This window comes from Lycorma delicatula, chromosome 4 (assembly GCF_047948215.1).
Source record: "Lycorma delicatula isolate Av1 chromosome 4, ASM4794821v1, whole genome shotgun sequence".
NCBI classification, from domain to species: Eukaryota; Metazoa; Arthropoda; class Insecta; order Hemiptera; family Fulgoridae; genus Lycorma; species Lycorma delicatula.
Window position 1 is genome coordinate 31,596,540 of NC_134458.1, and position 18,723 is coordinate 31,615,262.

Sequence of the window (18,723 nt, forward strand, 5' to 3'; positions counted from 1 at the left end):
TGGCTTTCTGGCAGTTTTTTTAAACTTTCCCCCTTTATAGGAATTTTTCATCCTCACTTATAACTCTACTTTTTACTTTAGTACTAGTATTAGTATGAAGCCAGTAAAATTGTTTTCTGCTGCGTAGTTTTTTAGTTATTTTATTATCCTTAGTGTAACATATGTTCAATGCAATTTAATGTTAAATGTTACGTTAAAGTAAACAAAATAACAACAGCCATTATAATTATAAATGTTATTTACTATATTTATACGAGTAAAATTTAGTAATTTACAAAATTTCTTCGAAGGTGTAACAATATTAAAGAAATGGAAAAATAGAACGATGAAAAATATTAAGATTATGCTGGGAATCGAATTTGGTACGACATTGTGTCGACCGGCACTTCTAATAACCGTACACGCTGATCCTATATTCGTTAATTTCGTAACGACTTGATATAGAAAATTCCTGAATTACCGAAACAATATGGATCGGCATATAGGCTGCTGTCAAATTTAAAGAAATTATACGCATACAGAATTTACATCAATATATTCAGATCGATATTAAAATATTTTGAAACAGAAAGAAATATGAAAATTTTTATATTTAAAATCACCCATTTTTTTTTGGACATTTTATTACAAAATATTTCAGGAAATAAAAGTAAATCTGAAAAAAAAGTTGTAATACATACGTGGTATCGGTTATATAATATAATATCGTAAAAAAATAACGTTACGTAGATACAAACCAAAAAGGTTTTATAAAAAATCAAAAAAATCTATATTTTTAAACTTTGATCGGCTTTCCCACACCAATATTGTCACAAAGTATTTTTTGGGTCACTTACACTACTACTATGCCTAGAAAGACGTAAACAAAAATTTAGCTAAAAAATTATGCAATAATAAAAAATATAGTTTTTTTCATTTTTAGAGGAGGAATTTTAGGGTAAATTTAAACAAAAAATGTAAGATAAGCATGCACACATGTACTGAACTTATAAAAAGGTGAGTTATGTTTGCAAAGTTTTGAGAAAATTGACCCCAAAAATCTATCTACCGTCTCTAGAGATATTGACACCAAAATTTCACCAACCAATTCCCTCATATTCCCTCTGTAAAAAATTTATTCAAACTCGTTTAATGTAGTCTTGTTATTAAGCTTCAAACACGCCAACGCAAGTACGTACGTGCGTACATTTCCCCCCACTTTGTTTATTCTTGGGGTCCCTAGGTCATGAAATGTCGGTAATGAACTTATTTTCACAAAAAGGATTCGGAACCGATGATCGATTTTCTTTTACGTATGTATATATGAAAAGAAAGGTTTGTAATTCTTTTTTGTACAAATTTTTTATCAATAAATTGATCTCTTTTAACTCAATACTTTAGATTAAAAAAGAACTCCGAAGAGAGATGTACTCATGAGAGATTTACCTTACAGGAAAGTTGTACTCCTGTAACTGACAAATCGTTTAATACTTTACGCCTGTCCACTTTAAGTTTTACATGTAGCATAAAAAAAGTTGTACATTTAGGATTTTCTAAACATCGATAATATATACATACCTCATTTTTACACTGATTACCATACTTTCCTTCTTTCCGCATAGCTTTAGAGCTAGGATGCCAGGAAAGTAAAAATCTTCTGAAATTTTTGTCAAGAGAAAAACTGTAAAATTCCAACTTAGTAAGAAATAGGAAAGTATCTTATTTCGTGGTTGCAGATTAACAACAGCACCTAAAAAAAAAAAAATATATATATATATATATATATATATACTTATATTTATATTTGTCAGAATACCAAATATATATATATAGATTTGACAGAATACAAATAATTATTTATTACCCACCCACCCCCAATAAAAACCTACAACTAAAATTTCGAATTTTTATTAGGAAATTAGTTTTTATTTTTTTATTTACTTTTATGTTTATTCTCTGAAATTTTTTGTTAGCTTGAAAATAAATTATGAAAACCTGTATTCATAAAAAGGATTCGGTACCCGCGATAGAATGTTTTTTATAAAATATTTTTCCTACAAAATTTCATAAAATTCAATATATTTTCATTTTTTACATTGATATTTACCCTAAAATTCGTTCTCATGGAATGAATTATGGAATGGTTTTTTCCATAGCAGTAAGGCAGGATTCCATTTCGTTATTTCAAAATTATATTCTTAAAGTGAGGGTAAGGCTTTTGCAGTTATTTTAAGTTTAGACTTATCTAAGATTTTAATCGGCAAGATAAGTTCATATTGTTAGTTTCGTTAATACCGGTTCGGTAGTTCCTGACTAATTCCCGAAAAAAATAGAAATACATCGAAATAATTTGTTTCGTTTTTGAAATGATTTGATATACAGTTGTATAATTAAACTTAAGGGCATACTCAGCAGTGTAGAGCCTAAATTTCAATTTAGAGTTCAAAATCCGCCGTAAATACATTTTTAATTTAATTAAAAAATGTCCTTTTCTATAGATTTTTAATGAATTAATAGTTTGGTGTAGTATACGTAATAAAAATTGATCGTAACATATATAACAGGAAGCACTAATCATCGTATATAATTTGTTATTTATTGATAGCTGATATAACAGAGCGAGCGGAGAATTGACCGCGGTCGTAAGTGGGCGCAATGGGATGGATGTATGGCTGTGTAGGCTATGTTGATTGAAAGATTGGCCAGCGTTGAAAGAGTAAGAAAGCAGCGACTGATCGCACAGCAGCCTATTACCATTAGGCGCATTAGGCACATCTTGCCGCTCGTCTATTACTAACCGTTAAGAACTCAGGTCCTGACTTGCGAGTCCAGTCGTTCGTTCTCTATATTGACTCTAAAATGACATCATTATAAAAAAACTTACAAACTATCTACTTCCCTTTTCCGGCATTAAATGCTGGTCGTTCTCCAAACTCCTACCCGTATTCTATTCATTACAGTTCATTTCCCTGGCTGACTACTTTACTTAATAGTTTTCATAATATTTATCTTGTTTTGTTTTCTTTTGAAATTTAATAATGAGATGTCATTTCCACGTAATCAAATTTCTATGACTCGTAATAACTTTAAACACAAAAATTACTAACATTTTAAGCGTTTCCTCATTTATAAGCTATAAATGTATCAATATTCACCTAAATTCCAAAAAACTGTGAATCGAATGTAGATTGTTCGAACTCAAAACCATTAAAATATAAATTGTAAGCGGTATATTTCTACACGAAAATCTATGCGGCATAAAAAATAGAATAATATTGTAAGTATATCACTGAAAAAATATTTTTGTTACATTTGCGTTTCATATGAATTGAAGAAAGTTAGCTAAGAAAATCAGGAGTAACTTTTTCACTTCTGAGCTCATGCGAGATAACGGTTTTTAAATTTTCAAAAATGTAACCGATGGATGAACATTTTACTCGGTGAAAATCCATAATAACAAAAAGAAAATGAAAAAATTATATAAAATATAAAGCCGATAAATTAAAAAAATCAGGAGTTTATAAATTTGAATGGGGTTCTTGTGATAAACTTTATTTTGGACAGACCGGAAGATAACGTATAAAGGCCCGAAACTTTTGTTTTTTTAATAACAAGAGGGATTCTAATTACGCATGTCATTTAACTGATGTAAATCATGTTTTTAATGAAAATTTCAAAGTATTTCATGTTGAGAACAAACTGAACTTTTTAGTCACTGGAAATTAATAAACTTAAAAATTCAAATTCACCTTTAAACGATCGGTTTAACCAGAATAGTTCACGGTTATTAAACTTATAAATGTAAGACGGGCTTCCTATCTTATTGCATGTATGTACTTCCCCTCTTTTTGTGTCGACCGATAGTATTTACTGTTAATTTATATATTACTGATAAACATATACACACCCTGTTTTTGCTCTTTATGCATTTTATCTCTGTAGGTTTTATGTATTTAGTTTTTTTTTATATCGTAATTTAAGGTTTTTTATTCTGTATGTAACATCTGAGGAAGGTACTGTGTACAGAAACAGCTGTCATTCGTTAAATAAGTTTTGTGAAAATCTAAAACATATTTTTGTTTTCATTTTATTTTTGTTTTAAAACTGTTATAATAGATTTCTTAGTTTTCAAAACCGATGTTCAAACGATATACTATGAAACGTAGATAATTATGTTTAAGTTTTAGTAGGAATTAATAATCAGAATTTTGTTTTCTCATTATTTTATTTTATTTGCCTCTCCCCCGATTTTCATCTTCATCTGCGATTCATTTAATCCGGGATCTTTATTTTCTCGTCTCCATTTAAGTTACTGTAAATATAATCCATATTATAAAATATAAAAATGATTTTTTTTTCAACAGAATTGAACTTAAAAAATTTTCTTTTTATAAAAATCTTATTTATTTATTTTTAAATGAACTAATTTAAAAAAATAAACGAGTGTTAGAATCATTAAATTTGATAAAAGCCGAATTATTGTATATTTATAAACTCTGAGGAATAATCGGTTAATGTATGTATTAATAAACAGGCTATATGGTAATCGGCAAGTTATTAGAAAAAATTATACCGCACCAAAAAAGCCGCAGGTGCAATTTCTTCTAATAATAAAAGTTTCATAACTTTACGTTAATTATAATAGTTTTTCTAGTTTGATTATTTTTAAGTAAGAAACACAATACATTTGGAAACAAGAAAAAGTTTTTATTAAAATTTATATTTTGATACCGTTCATAATTATATTCTATTTATTCTTTTTTAGCGATTATTTAGTAGTAAATTAATTCCTTTTAATTTATTGTCTTTTTTCTTGTTTTAATTCCACATTTAATACCTAGACAAAAATAACCTTTATGCCACTAGTAAACAAGGCGAATGATGAAAATATTAAAAAATATATAATCTATAATATATCATTTATTTATTTCATCCAAGTCTTTTTTTAAATTTTTGTTTGTTTTATGTAAAAATATATGAGGTCGATTTCCTGATATCTCGCAGTTTTTTCTTTTTGTAGGTTTATTAAAAGACCTAGTTAATTATGAATCTTTTATTGCTTAATTAGATTTCATAATTTAGTTAAATAAATTATTAAAATTCTCGAAATAAATTTAAAGTAAAAATAATTTTATAAAAAATAAAAAATAGAAAATAATAATAACAAACGGAAGAAATATTTATAAATAATTAGCTGTTTCTATGTAAAAATAAAACTTTTCTTTTCATTAATGTTTTCTTTATTTTTGGTAAAAAATTGCAATATCAAAAATATATAGTTTAAGTAAATTTAGAGCGGGTATTTAAAATAATTTTATAATTATTATAACTTATAAAATTATATAATTTCATTAATTTATATAATAAAAACAAACGCTACTAAGTTTATATTAATATTATATTTACTTGTACCATCTCTCATTTTTTAAATATTAATTTATGCTTATTTTAATTCAAAAAGTAATGAATTTTGATGGTGGATTTTATCAAATTAATAATACTATATTTTAGTTTTAAAGTGACACTGAAGGAATCATTTACATAAACGATATATCTATACATTTTAATATAATTTAATTAAACAGATTTAAGCGCTAATCGATAAATATACCATATAAAGTTACACAGCTGTATATATATTTTATTTATTTTAGATACATCTTCGAAATTCATTCGATTACATAGAAAACTATCACACAATGCTTACTCTTTATTTGACTAAAAATTACGCTGTTAATCGTTTCTGATATAATATTCATAATATTTTTTTGTGTAGGGTACCGACCGGTATGAAGCGATTTCCTTTCCTCTGTTTTAAGCTATTTTTTTATCTCTGACGTATTTTATGAAATCTTCATCTCCACTTATTTTCTTAATATTTTCTGTATTTTTCTCCCCCGTGACATTTAATTTACATTTTTTTCAATTACATAGAATATTAACTGTCGGTGCTCGCTTGCAAATACGACCCACCACCCCAAGTCTTATTCTAATCAGAATATTACACTGTTGACTACATTTTTTCGGCAATTCGACTAATATATAAACACCGGATTTTCAACATTTTTTTTTTCTAAATACCGCATTATGTAAACCCCTATTACTTATTTTTCTGCATTTCTTACTCGAGATAATCAGTAAAGCGATAAACTACAAACAAATATGTTTAAAAATTTCTTTCTAACTTCTTAGCTTGCGTTTGATACAAGCAGATTTCTTTCTGTATTTGATATCTTCTTATTTGCGGTAATCTTCATCCTATATCATCCGTGCCTATATAATATTTTTTCCTAAATAACATTTTCTTTAAAATTCTGCTACTCATAGAAATCTTCCTCTCTTCCTCCGACATATTTTCCTTTTTTCGTTCTTATTTATTCTCAAAATTGATTGTCTTGTAGTGATGAGTCCTTACCTTTCAATACATCTTTTAATTCAGCATATATTTCTGTTTAAATGACACTGCAATAAGAAAGTATTAGATTATGCCGAATACACTCGTACAGTCGATCGATGTTAAAAGAAAAATCATTCTCTGACGTTAAAAATTAAACAGTAAAACATTAAAGTTTAAAATTAAATGTTAGAAAAAATATTCCAGTAAAAAAACACGTTTGTCGACATAAAATTATTCGAAATTTTTCTTTTACAGATTAGACTTATTCGAAACGTATTATTATGAAAAAAAACTAATGGTCGGTTTCGAATCCAATCATTTTTATTGTCTCCATTAGTTATTCCAGAATTTAAACGCTTAAACTATATTTTGATACTAGGTTATAAAGAGGAAGACTTAAGACCAGCCTTGAGAATTCATAAATTCTTTTTAAATAAATACTATTTTTTTTTATTTTTTATTAGGTGCCAATATTTAATCTAACATAAGATTTGTAACGCTTCTAAGTTTCTTATTATTAAGATTTTCTGATGCTCGGAAAGATTTTTAGTTGTTTCTAATGAAATTTTTCAATTTTTTTATGAAAAAAAGAATAAATGAAATCGGATTGAATTAAAAAGAAACTTCAAAAACTACAAAAAAGTATAGTAAGTAAAGTAAAGGATAATAATTTTTTAATTCCTTAAATTTCAACTTTTTGAAGTCGATGCCGAATTACATCGAACAAAATTAGTATTCCTTAATTCGGCGCAGATTTTCAAAAAAATATAAATTTAAAGAGTCGAAAGAATACGTAGATAAGAATAATCCAAAAAGTTAAAATTTTTAATTTACACGCATCCTAATTTATATTACATACATTAATTATTTCGCATTACGCACATTATTTTGAGAAGATATGAGTCTTGGATATGGGTAGGGATTACGAAGGAAAAATAATAAAACACATCAGCATTCAACTGGCGATCCAAAGTTGTATACATTTTATTATCACCACACAGTTTTACGTTTAAACAAACAATATTAATAAACAATTCAAATTACAATCCAATTTAGATTCATGTAAATCCAGTTTAATCGTTAAAAATAATATTAAAGAAAGAGCGTTACCAGTCAATAACAAAAAGAGTCCACAAAATAAATAAATATAAAAAAGATTAAGAGATAATAACACCATAAAAAATGTAACATCATTATAGCTGAGAACTATTTGCGATAAACAATATAAGAGCCACAACTGGAAGGTAAAAACATGTTCTTTGAAAACCAATCCATGTAACCATGCCAATACAATAAATAAACATTAACATTCCAATTCTTTTTTTACATTTTTCTAAAACAAAAATATCAGCTGATACCAGTCACTAAAAATAGAGATTTAATAGGCCTTGATTTTCAAACCAAAAACTGAACACGCATCCTAATTTATAGCAATAAAATGATAATGATAAAATATTCTGGGGTAATTTTCCAAACATCTTGATTTCTACATTTAACAAACTATGTAAATTTTGATATTTAATTACTGTTAATACAATGTACACAACAGCGTTTATCAGATTTATTTAGTGTCACTTTAGTTTTCGAACGGTGTGATATATCGTTACGTTCGAATTATTATAGATACTATTTTTTTATTAATATACAGCTAAACCTGTGTAAAATTTAATATTAATTAAAGTACTGATAATTTGATAGAATGATATAAAGAAAATCGTTAAGAAAAATTAATGGCTGTAAGACAAGTAAAGTGAACATCGTTTATAGCGGTAGAATATATTAAAGTGAAGTTTAAAAATTGAATCCAGCGTCCTTTACGTCACTCCGTTCTGATTAGAACAGTTCTCTCCGAACTTCTCATCGTCTATCCCGTATCCCTACTTCACCCAGTCCATCTACAAAACGTATAAATTACACGAGCAGGAGAACGAACGACTTGGCTCGAATCTTGATTCTGTGTTTTAAATTGTCCACTGCCGAAACTGTTGTACGGTTTAAAATAAACGATTATATTTATGTCACTCATTATTCCAGGTATCTTTCACGTAATTAATACTTAAGATCATGTGTAGAAGCAGCTGTATAATCGTATTACTCTCTAGCTTACTCCCTCCCGATTTCCCTTTTCAACCCATCCTTACCATTTACCCCTATACTCTACACAAAACCATTACGCACGGGCACACAGCCCAAACTATCGTTTGTTCTGTCATATTTATTTTTGTTTATGCTCCTTATCTTTGACTTAATTGTTTTTATATTCCTTTTGATATATATAAATAATCCATAAACAACAGATCAAGTCACAAAAAGGTAAATAATAAAATATCTGCCTTTTTAGAATACAAACGAAATAGCGACCTCATAAAATGAAAATCTAATTTTCAAACACTTTATTTCCTAAAATTATTTGTTTTTATTGGGATCCTTGCGTCCTTGATTATAGAACCCCCCCCCCCCCGAGCGATTAGTTAAACTATTAGGTTATCCGAATCTTACGGTTCCAGATTTGAGTTTTGTTTAATCCATTAAGACAAGTTTTCGCCTCATTATGTGCACTGTCAAGTTGTTAAGCAATTAACTGCACTTAATTATTGTTTCCTTCGCGTCCTTTCTTTGGATCGGACGCGATGGTGATTTTTTGGACTAGCCATCGATATTGTTAGATTTAATCGTTTCTTGCTTTGTTTTATCGGACTGCTTGAAGAAAAACGTGTACTAATTAATCTAAGTACAGAAAAAACATTTTTCAAGTGTAAAAGCTATATTGAAGAAATAATTTTTTATCATATCTTAAATCTGAAGATATGAAATTCTTAAATTCTTAAGACTTATTTCAGGCACGCTTATGAAGCGTTGCCATTGACGTTTAGCTTTAAATTTACTTCGCTTTAACTGCTTATTCTTTTTTTAAATTATGTAAAAATTTCAAATTTATTTTTAATTAATTAAATAGTATAAATAACAGCAATTCCAGCTTATTACTTGGTTCTGTTCATTACTGGTTGTCCGAGACACTCGAGGAGGCTTGCGACAACTCGATGGAATTTTTCAGTCATTAAAACTTCATATATATATATATATATATATATATATATATATATAGAACATATATTGGATACAATTATCGAAACCATAATGCCGTTATTATTTATATAATAATTTATTGTAATATTTAATAAAAAATGTTTATGCACATATAGAATGGATAAAAATTTAATAATTCAATAACGATGTTGATTTCCTAATTACTTGAAATGTTATGCAATATGCGATCGCCTCATCCTCACGACATATAATCCTTACGCTTTTTTTTTTTATTTACACTTTTTTTTTTCATAGCCACAGCAATATTTTATTAGATAAATAATACCCCAACACTACCATTTCGACTGCTAATAGTTTGATCAGGAGTTAAATTTTTCCGATCGACTGATAAATTAAATATATTGCGGTATTCACCTAATTTTTATAAATCCGTGTTAGTTAAGTCATTACTTATAACCAGACAGTGTTAGAACATTTTATCCGGTTCACCGTAAAACTAACTAGTACTTCGTTTTAACGAAAAAATGTTTAACGATTCATCTCTTTTGTTTTCCGAATATGGCCAACGAAAATAACGAATTATAAAACAGCTGGTAACAAAAAACGGTGTTTCTTTTTTTCTAACATAACATTTCTTTTTTTTGTGAGATCGCTTCGATATATATATCTTTTGTGATATACGTATCGTATGTATATCTTTTCGATATACATACGTTTTATAATATTTTAAGAAATTCTTTAACAAATTATATTAAAAAGAAGTGTAGCATTTTACGATAATGTAATATAGAAGATAAAAAATTCACTAATATGTAAAGGGATTTTAACGCGATGTTAAGGGAGTATTTTAAAAACTAGACGGGTCGATAACGAGATGGGTTTGAAATGAAAAACTTTTAAAGTGATTTGGAAAGGGAAGAAATTCAGAGCAGATTTTATAGAGTGAAACCAATAGCCGGAGATACGTATATTAAGGCGTTTGGAGTCGATTAATTTGACAATAGATACAGACTTCAAATCTATTTTTTTTATGAAAAAGTTCTATGAAATATAGTCTGTCTTTATCGTCGGGTGTTCAGACGTCAATGCCAGAATCAGAAGAAAAATATTTTTGAAATATGTAATATAAACGTTTGCTACGGTTTCAGTGTCGACTGAAATCGAATCATCCGATTTAAAGTTCAAAGAATTATATATTTCATTCCTGTAATCATTTTTAAGATATTTTTGAAGAGTGGATACGTCTTTAGAGAAGTAATATGTCTAATCGATAAAAAAATTCCAATTTTGCATTTATCATCAGATCGATAAGCGATCGAATCGCAATGCGGGTCTGGCCGAACGGTTTGAATGAAAAAACAACTTCTATATGTCTTGAGGGAAACAAATTAGAAAGACATACAGTTTAGTTTCCGTTAATGATGTTTTCTTTTCTATACAATATATATCATTTTATGGCGTAATTTTCATCAAAGGAAAATTCTCAAAGTAAGTTTTAAGAATTAGGGTGAGCATTATATACCAGTAAGTACGATAGATTATAATACGTAACTGCGTATTTCATTATTTTCGTTTATGATATATAGGTCTACTACTCAGACTTTATATATTTATTACTCCTTATCGATACGGCATTATTCCTTTTATTCCCTTTCCGCTATTATCTTTGAGTATTACTAAATTTCTTTCATCTTTGTTTCAAATATTTATATCATTATAACTTACGATCGGGTATTAAGTATGTTAAAATTATTTATTATATCGAAGTTAATGAAAAAAAAAAAAACGAATAAGATAAGTCATGCTGTAATCATACTGCGTAAACAAAATGATATGTCCTCTTTTAAAATACAATAATTATTCAGAAGCGATAAATGTGTGATATCACTTTAAGTGGCATGAGATTATTTTTATTGTTATTATTATTATATATAAGCATACTTATTTGATTTTATATATATTATAGTAACACAACCGTTATTTAATCTTAGAAGGCTCTGCTTTTAATGGTTCGACATAGTTATCTTTATTTGTGGTAAGTGTATTATCAACCAATGAGGTGTTAACAAGTCTTTTATGTTACCTTTAAACTATAACCATATATAATATATATATATTTATAATAAGTTATATCTAAGATGTCATAAATAAAAACCTTATTACCAAGTGTCTAGTTAATAATATTGTTTGTTATTTATTAAATACCTGTTAAAAGCTTATCTATTGTTTGAGAAATACTGTTTTGCTTGTAATCAAATGCAAATATAATACTTAAATTCTTCAGATACATAAAACAGTTTATTCCTACCAGAAATATAGCGTGTTATAAAGTGTACATATAATTATATTTGTGTATATATTGTATATATTGGTAAAAAATAAATCTCTAATTTTTTTTTCATTATTTTTTCTTTACTGTTCATTGTTACTCGGTAATAAAATTTTATTTAAAAAATGATAATACTGTAATATTGAATAGGAATTACATTAATGTCAGTAGTAATCTATTATTTTTTAAATAACAAGACCCCTCGCCCCCAAATATTTTCACTGGATGACCGAGCAAAATACCGCACTATGAATTAAATAAATATTAAATTAAATATCTACTTCAAAAACAATTCACTGTTTCTGAATAAAATTCATGTTTAAAAGAGTGCACTTGTTCAGCGAATTAATTAATCTTTAGATTGGTTATATTTATTTGAAGGAAATTGAAATATAAATTTTGAAGTATTCACTATACCCTGCGTTCAATGCGAGAACAAATATGATCCTCTTTGCTTCTCGAGTCAAAGAAATTTAACGATATTTTATATTTAGAACTAACAATTAGTAATAATAAAACTGTTCTTAAAATTTCTCTTGTTTAAATCATAAATAATAAACTATTCTATCGCACAGGTGCCGAATAGGAAAATCATATTTTATTTCAAAAACAACACGCAAGATGAAAAATGTGGATCGCACCGACTATATAGATATTTCTTCATTCGGTTTTCAATTATAAGATCACGATCAGAAGTTTAATTCACATGCACTACGAATATATTTTCTACTATATACTTCCGATAACTATCCTCCTGCAAACTTTTATTTCCTCTTGAGATACAAAAATATTAACCGTAATAAACTGAATATTTATAGCACATTACAAAAACAATTATTATTTTTTAATCCGTTTTATATGGCTGTCAACTGATTAATTATTTTTTTTTAAATCAGTGATAATTCACCTTATTGTTTATATAAATAAATATATACAAAGTTTTAGTAATTTAAAAAAATGTTCAATCCACCCGAAAGAATGCCTTAAGATTATTCCGGGGAACGGATGAACGTACCGTATGTTATTCTTAAGAAGTTCGATATGAATTTTTAATTGAATTGAAAGTAAACCGTCTTTTATTTTTTATAGATAGTAGGGAAAATCTAAAAGTAGTGCTTCAACTATGGTTTAATTCTTCTGTCCATACAGGTTTCATTACATAAAAATTTTCGTAAAGTCGCTTTCAATAAAATAACGTTTCCGAAGAAGTGAAATTACCTTAAAAATTTATTTTTTATAACTAAAATTTTTTTTGACAAAAAAGTCAATTATTTCTCTTCTACCTATACGTTTTAAAAATAATTTCATACAGAAAATCAATGAAAACAAAGATTTTTACAATGTTTTGCCAACTATTTCTTAATTCTTTTCTATACATTATTATTATTAATATTATTTTATAAGTAATTAATCTTTATTAATAAGTAAAATATATATTATGAATAATGAAATGAAAAGGAAATAATTTTAATTACTACAAAAAGAGGAAAAAAAAGAGAAAAACAATTATTATTTTTTTATTCCTATTTACACTGATGTATTTGTAACTTGAAGAATGAAGAACAGTTGATAATAACGTACCGTACTGGGAAATGCGTTTACTTACATCGTACATCCAATATTACATATATTATCTAATGATGTGTAGTTTTATATATACATATATATATATATACATAAGATAATTTGAAAAGTGAGAAGGATGGTGGAGAGACGAAGAGACATGAAGAGATGGCGGTGTGCTCGTTTGAATTACTTATGGAACCGAAGTACTACAACACTAAAGCTTGAATAATCCTTTCAGCCGGCCAACCCACCTCTCCTTCTGTGTGCTCTTTATTTGAGTATTATTATTGATTATCGGGAAGACGGGATGAAGGGATAGAGGGCTAGATGGAAAATCGGAGGGGGGAGTGAGTGATTAAGCCTCTACAGTCTTTGCGAGCTGCTTTGGCTCTGACAATTAGACAGATACGCTAAGTCTAACCCCCTCTTGCATTGCTGCCACCCTCTATACTTCTCTCTTACTCGCTCACACTTTCCCTCGCTCACTCACTCGTTCAATCGATAGATTCAATATTCCATTCCGTGACGTGTTGTTATACTGTTCGTATCGCTTCGTTCATGTACGACCAGGCGAAACCTCATAATCGTCTTATATTCTTAATCGTCTAATAAATTTCTTTCGAACGCGGAATTTTAATTTTTCTACGATATTGTTGTCTTTTAGAAATTTTTCTCATTTTTTTACGATTTATTTCTTTTTCGTTCGCGAACCCTGATTATAAAAATAATATATAAGTTTGTACATATTTGTTCATCTTAGAACTAAAACAAAAAACGCGGGAAAATAGAACTCTTTCACACGTACATGAGAAATCACGCGCTCTTTGTTTACGGTTTTCGAATACCTTTTACTCAGTTCTTGATTTTGTAAGTGTATATGAATGTTTTTGTTTATAAATGATCAATTTAAATTTTTTATAATAATAATAATAATACTTCTTTCAATTAAATCTTACACCGATAAAAGATTTCATTTAAATGAAATTCTTAAAAAAAAAAGTTTTACGCCGCGCTTAATCTGCCGACAGTTATATCGCGTTCTTTCAACACGATGTAAAATTTTTTTCTAATTTTATGTCCGACGTATAATTCACCTTTCCTAACGACTTATATGAAATTACATATTTTTTATTACTTAAATATAATCCTTAAGATAAATATGTTCAAACAAAATATGTTTACACGGAAAAAATTTATTTATAAAAAAAAATTGTGCACAAAAACTTTTTTCAATTTTTCCATTAACTTTTTTCGTACTTACCGAAATATTTGTATAATATTTAGTAAAACCTAAATTTACAAAAAAGCTTAAATTTTCAAGAACAAAAGAATACTTTTTATATTTATGTTTTGCGAATATTAAACAAGTAAATACAAAGTAAAATGTTAGTCGAATTAGTTTTTAATGTAGTTCCCTAGTGATTTCGTATCGCTTTTCGGTTTCATTTACTCTTAATTGTGGAAATTCGTATTTAAATGTGTAAATTTGTGTGCGTGAGTTTATTTACTAATACACTGCCGTTAAATTAAGTAAATAAGATTTACATTAGTGTGTTGCGTGAGCCTGCAAATGCAAGCGTGGGTTGCATGCGATATGGACCTGTTTTATAAGTTGCCTACACGGCCGGCAAACGTGTATAGTAGTCTTACCGCTCCTGGATAAATCATTTTTAAACGCCCGCTTCATTATCATCTTACATTCACCAATCAGTAATGTATAAAGTAATTTTATTACACATTAATATAACTAGTATTTCTATAAAGTATAAATATTTGAGCAATAAGTGTAAATTTTTTTAAATATTTTTATTAATGATCTGAGTCTGTTAATTGGAGTAGAAAAAAGTATTAGTTTATACAAATTGTATTAACTATTATAATTCTCAAAAATTATAAAAAATCATTATTTTAACTTCATTTAAATTTACTGAATGCTGCAAGTATGGAAATAGTTTTATATAAATTAAAGATTTTAGGGAAAATTTCTTAGTAATATCATCTTAAAAATTAAAATAATTACACTGATAAACATAATTTTTGTTTGATAACGTGCGATACATTATTTTAATCTGTTTTTTGATGCTGAAAACCAATATGAACTCAGAATCTTTCTGTCATCCCCAATTGAAAAATCTTTAAATTTTAATTAAAGGATTTTTTTTTATTTTTCAACGTACAGTTAACATTTTAAGCTCCTATATTGTATTTTGTTAGCTCATTTTTTATTGTTAACTTTGTTAACATAACATGAAAGCTATAAATAAACAATACTAGACAAAGAATTAAATCATATCATAGTAACATATTATGATATATCTAATACTGAAGAGTGAGCCTTCATGGACAAGATTAATCATGTCCGTGCAAGTCAATACATGTAGCTGAAAACACAACTGTGTTGTTTGTATTAAGCACTGAATTTAGGGATGAATTAATTTTGTTCTATCTTATTGCTGTCTTACGTTTGTTGACAGTGCAGTGTCATAGTGCCTCGAAATTCTGTGTAAATTATGTGGATGCCTTTTGTTATGTATGTGGTGAGTTTAACGTAAAATCAGATCGAAAAAACATTACACCTTTAATTAAAAAAACATATCGTTTGTATTTTCAGTATAAAATTGGTGATTAGGATAACACATGGGCTCCTCATATAGTATGCACTAATTGTCTGTATATTTAAGAGGATGGCTGAAAGGTACACAGAAGGCTTTGCCATTTGGTGTACCTATGGTTTGGCGTGAACCAAATCATGTAACCGATTGTTACTTTTGTTTAACAAGTGTGTCTGGAATTTTTAATAAATCTAAACATACTGTAAAATATCCTTCATTGCAATCTGCAATCAGTCCTGTACCTCAAATAAAATAATTTCAGTTCCTGAGCCACCTGTAAATGCATGTTTCGAAAGCAGCGATGAAGACTCAGGCAGTACTGAAGAAGATAACAATGATTTCTATCTTGAATTATCTTCCAATAAGCCACATCTTATATCACAAGATGAATCAAATGACTTGGTTAGGGATTTAAATTTATCAAAAAATCAAGCTGAACTGTTAGGATTACGACTGCAAGGTTGGAATATACTTCAAAAAGATACAAAAATTTCGAGCTTTCGAAGCCGACAAAAATAACTTTTTCAGTACGTTATTGATGAAAATAATTTGGCATATTGTAAAAATATTGATGAGCTTATGTTGCAGTTAGGACAAGTTCATAAACCTGAGTACTGGCGCCTTTTCATAGATTCGTCCAAGTACAGTTTAAAAGTGGTTCTACTACACAACGGTAACCAATATCCTTCGTTACCAATAGTATTAATTTGAAAGAGACATACAATGTGATGAAAGACGTTCTTGAAAAAATAAATTATAAAAAGCATACCTGGAACATATGTGGTGATTTGAAAGTTATAGCTATTTTGTTAGGCATGCAGTTACGCTATACTAAGTGCATGTGTTTTCTTTGCGAATTGGATAGCGGAGCTAGGGATAAACATTACGTTACCAAAGAGTGGAAGAAACGAGATAACTTAACTCCAAATGGAAAACATGTTATTCATGAGCCCTTAGTTGAACCCAAAAAAATATTTTTACCCCCTCTCCATATCAAGCTAGAAGTAATGAAAAATTTTGTAAAAGCAATGGAGAAGGATAGTCCCGGATTTTTGTACATCAGGCAGAAATTTCCGAATGTAAGTGAAGAAAAAATTAAAGAAGGAACATTTGTTGGTTCTCAAATAAGAGAGTTGGTCAAAGATGATATTTAACTCAATGACAAATAATGTTGAAAGTGCAGCTTGGGCTTCATTTAAAGACGTTTGTAAAACATTTCTCGGCAAACAAAAATCCGACTATTACCACGACATTGTTAATCAACTTCTTACTTCATACAGAGCTATGGGTGTAATACGTTATTGAAAATACATTTCCTCCACTCACATCTGGATTTTTTCTTGGACAACCTCGTAGATGTAAGTGACGAACACGGTGAATGTTTCCACAAAGACATTGCAGTGATGGAAAGCCGCTATAAAGGAAAATGAATACTAACATGCTAGCCGATCACTGTTGATCATTAATTCGTGATGTGCCTGAGGGTATTTATAAAAGAAAATCATCAGCGAAATCATTCTACCACAGGTATGGCCATGCAAAATTATTAATTTTAACTATATTTTCCCTTAATTTTTTTTTTGAAACGTAATTTATTGAAATAAGGGTGATAGAAAAATTATTTACAGATTTGTAATGTACGCAAAAACGCAATTCAATAAATGGTATCACACTTAGAAAAACATTAAACTTTTTTTTTCTATCAGCGATTGTACAAAAGGAAAAATTTGTTTTGTAAGAAAAAGGTAATACTTTTTTTAATAATTTTTTACATGAATAAAATTTTCGATAAGTCAGAATTTATATAAACAATTTTTATGAAATTATACATATACGTGTGTACAATTTAATAAAAATTGTACGAATATATATATATAAATATACACACTTACATATAAAAAACTTTATTTTTATTAATCGACCGATTGAGAAAAATATTAATTATATTTTTAAGTAAACCACCTAATCGGTCATCTTAAAAGGCTTGCCTTTGAACGCGCTATCATATTTTTTCAAAACATGTTCAGACGGCTTTTAAATAATTTTTTTCACGAATAGAATTCAATCAAATGCAAATACTATTAAAAATTTTCACTGAAGATATATGAAAGCGCTTTCAAAAATGAACCCTTCAACATAAGTGATTAGTTGATATAAGCGGTATATTTAATAAATTGTATGTATTTATTACAAAAAAAATTACGTATACATAAATTGAATTAAAAAAAAAAAAAATTGTGCAGAACTCTTAAAAATATTTTTTTTCTTTTAATAATGTTTATATATTTTTTAATTTACTTTTATGGAGGAAAATGTTTCTATTAAAATAAATTTAGGTAATTAAAGATAAATAATATATATATATATATATTATATACTATAATACCATATATATATATATATATATATATATATATATATATATATATATGGTAATACAATCTTTATAATTAACAAAATTACAGTCTATGTTGAAAATTATATATTTACACACAAATAAACTATGAAGCTTTATTTAAGTAAAAAGCGTTTCACATTAAAAAAAAAAAGGTAAATAATCACTCTATTTTAATTCAACATCAACCTAAAATTTAGGCAACAACACAACGCCGTAAATGTATCTTATCACTCACCTTACCTTCTAATGCAGCATTTCTCAACCTGAGGATGACGGTGTTATGAAAGGGGGGTCGCGAAATTAGCCTAAAACTTTACACATAAACAATAATGAAATAATTTTGTGAGAAAAAGAACATTTATTATAAACATTTCACTTACATTTATAAGTACAC

At 27.6% G+C, this 18,723-nt stretch overlaps 1 protein-coding gene across 1 annotated transcript in view; it reads left to right on the forward strand.

Annotated features, from left to right (window-relative positions):
- LOC142323234 (homeobox protein cut-like) overlaps window positions 1-18,723 on the forward strand; it is a 293,478-nt gene that overhangs the window by 203,505 nt on the left and 71,250 nt on the right. The gene's annotated exons all lie outside the window — the stretch shown is intronic.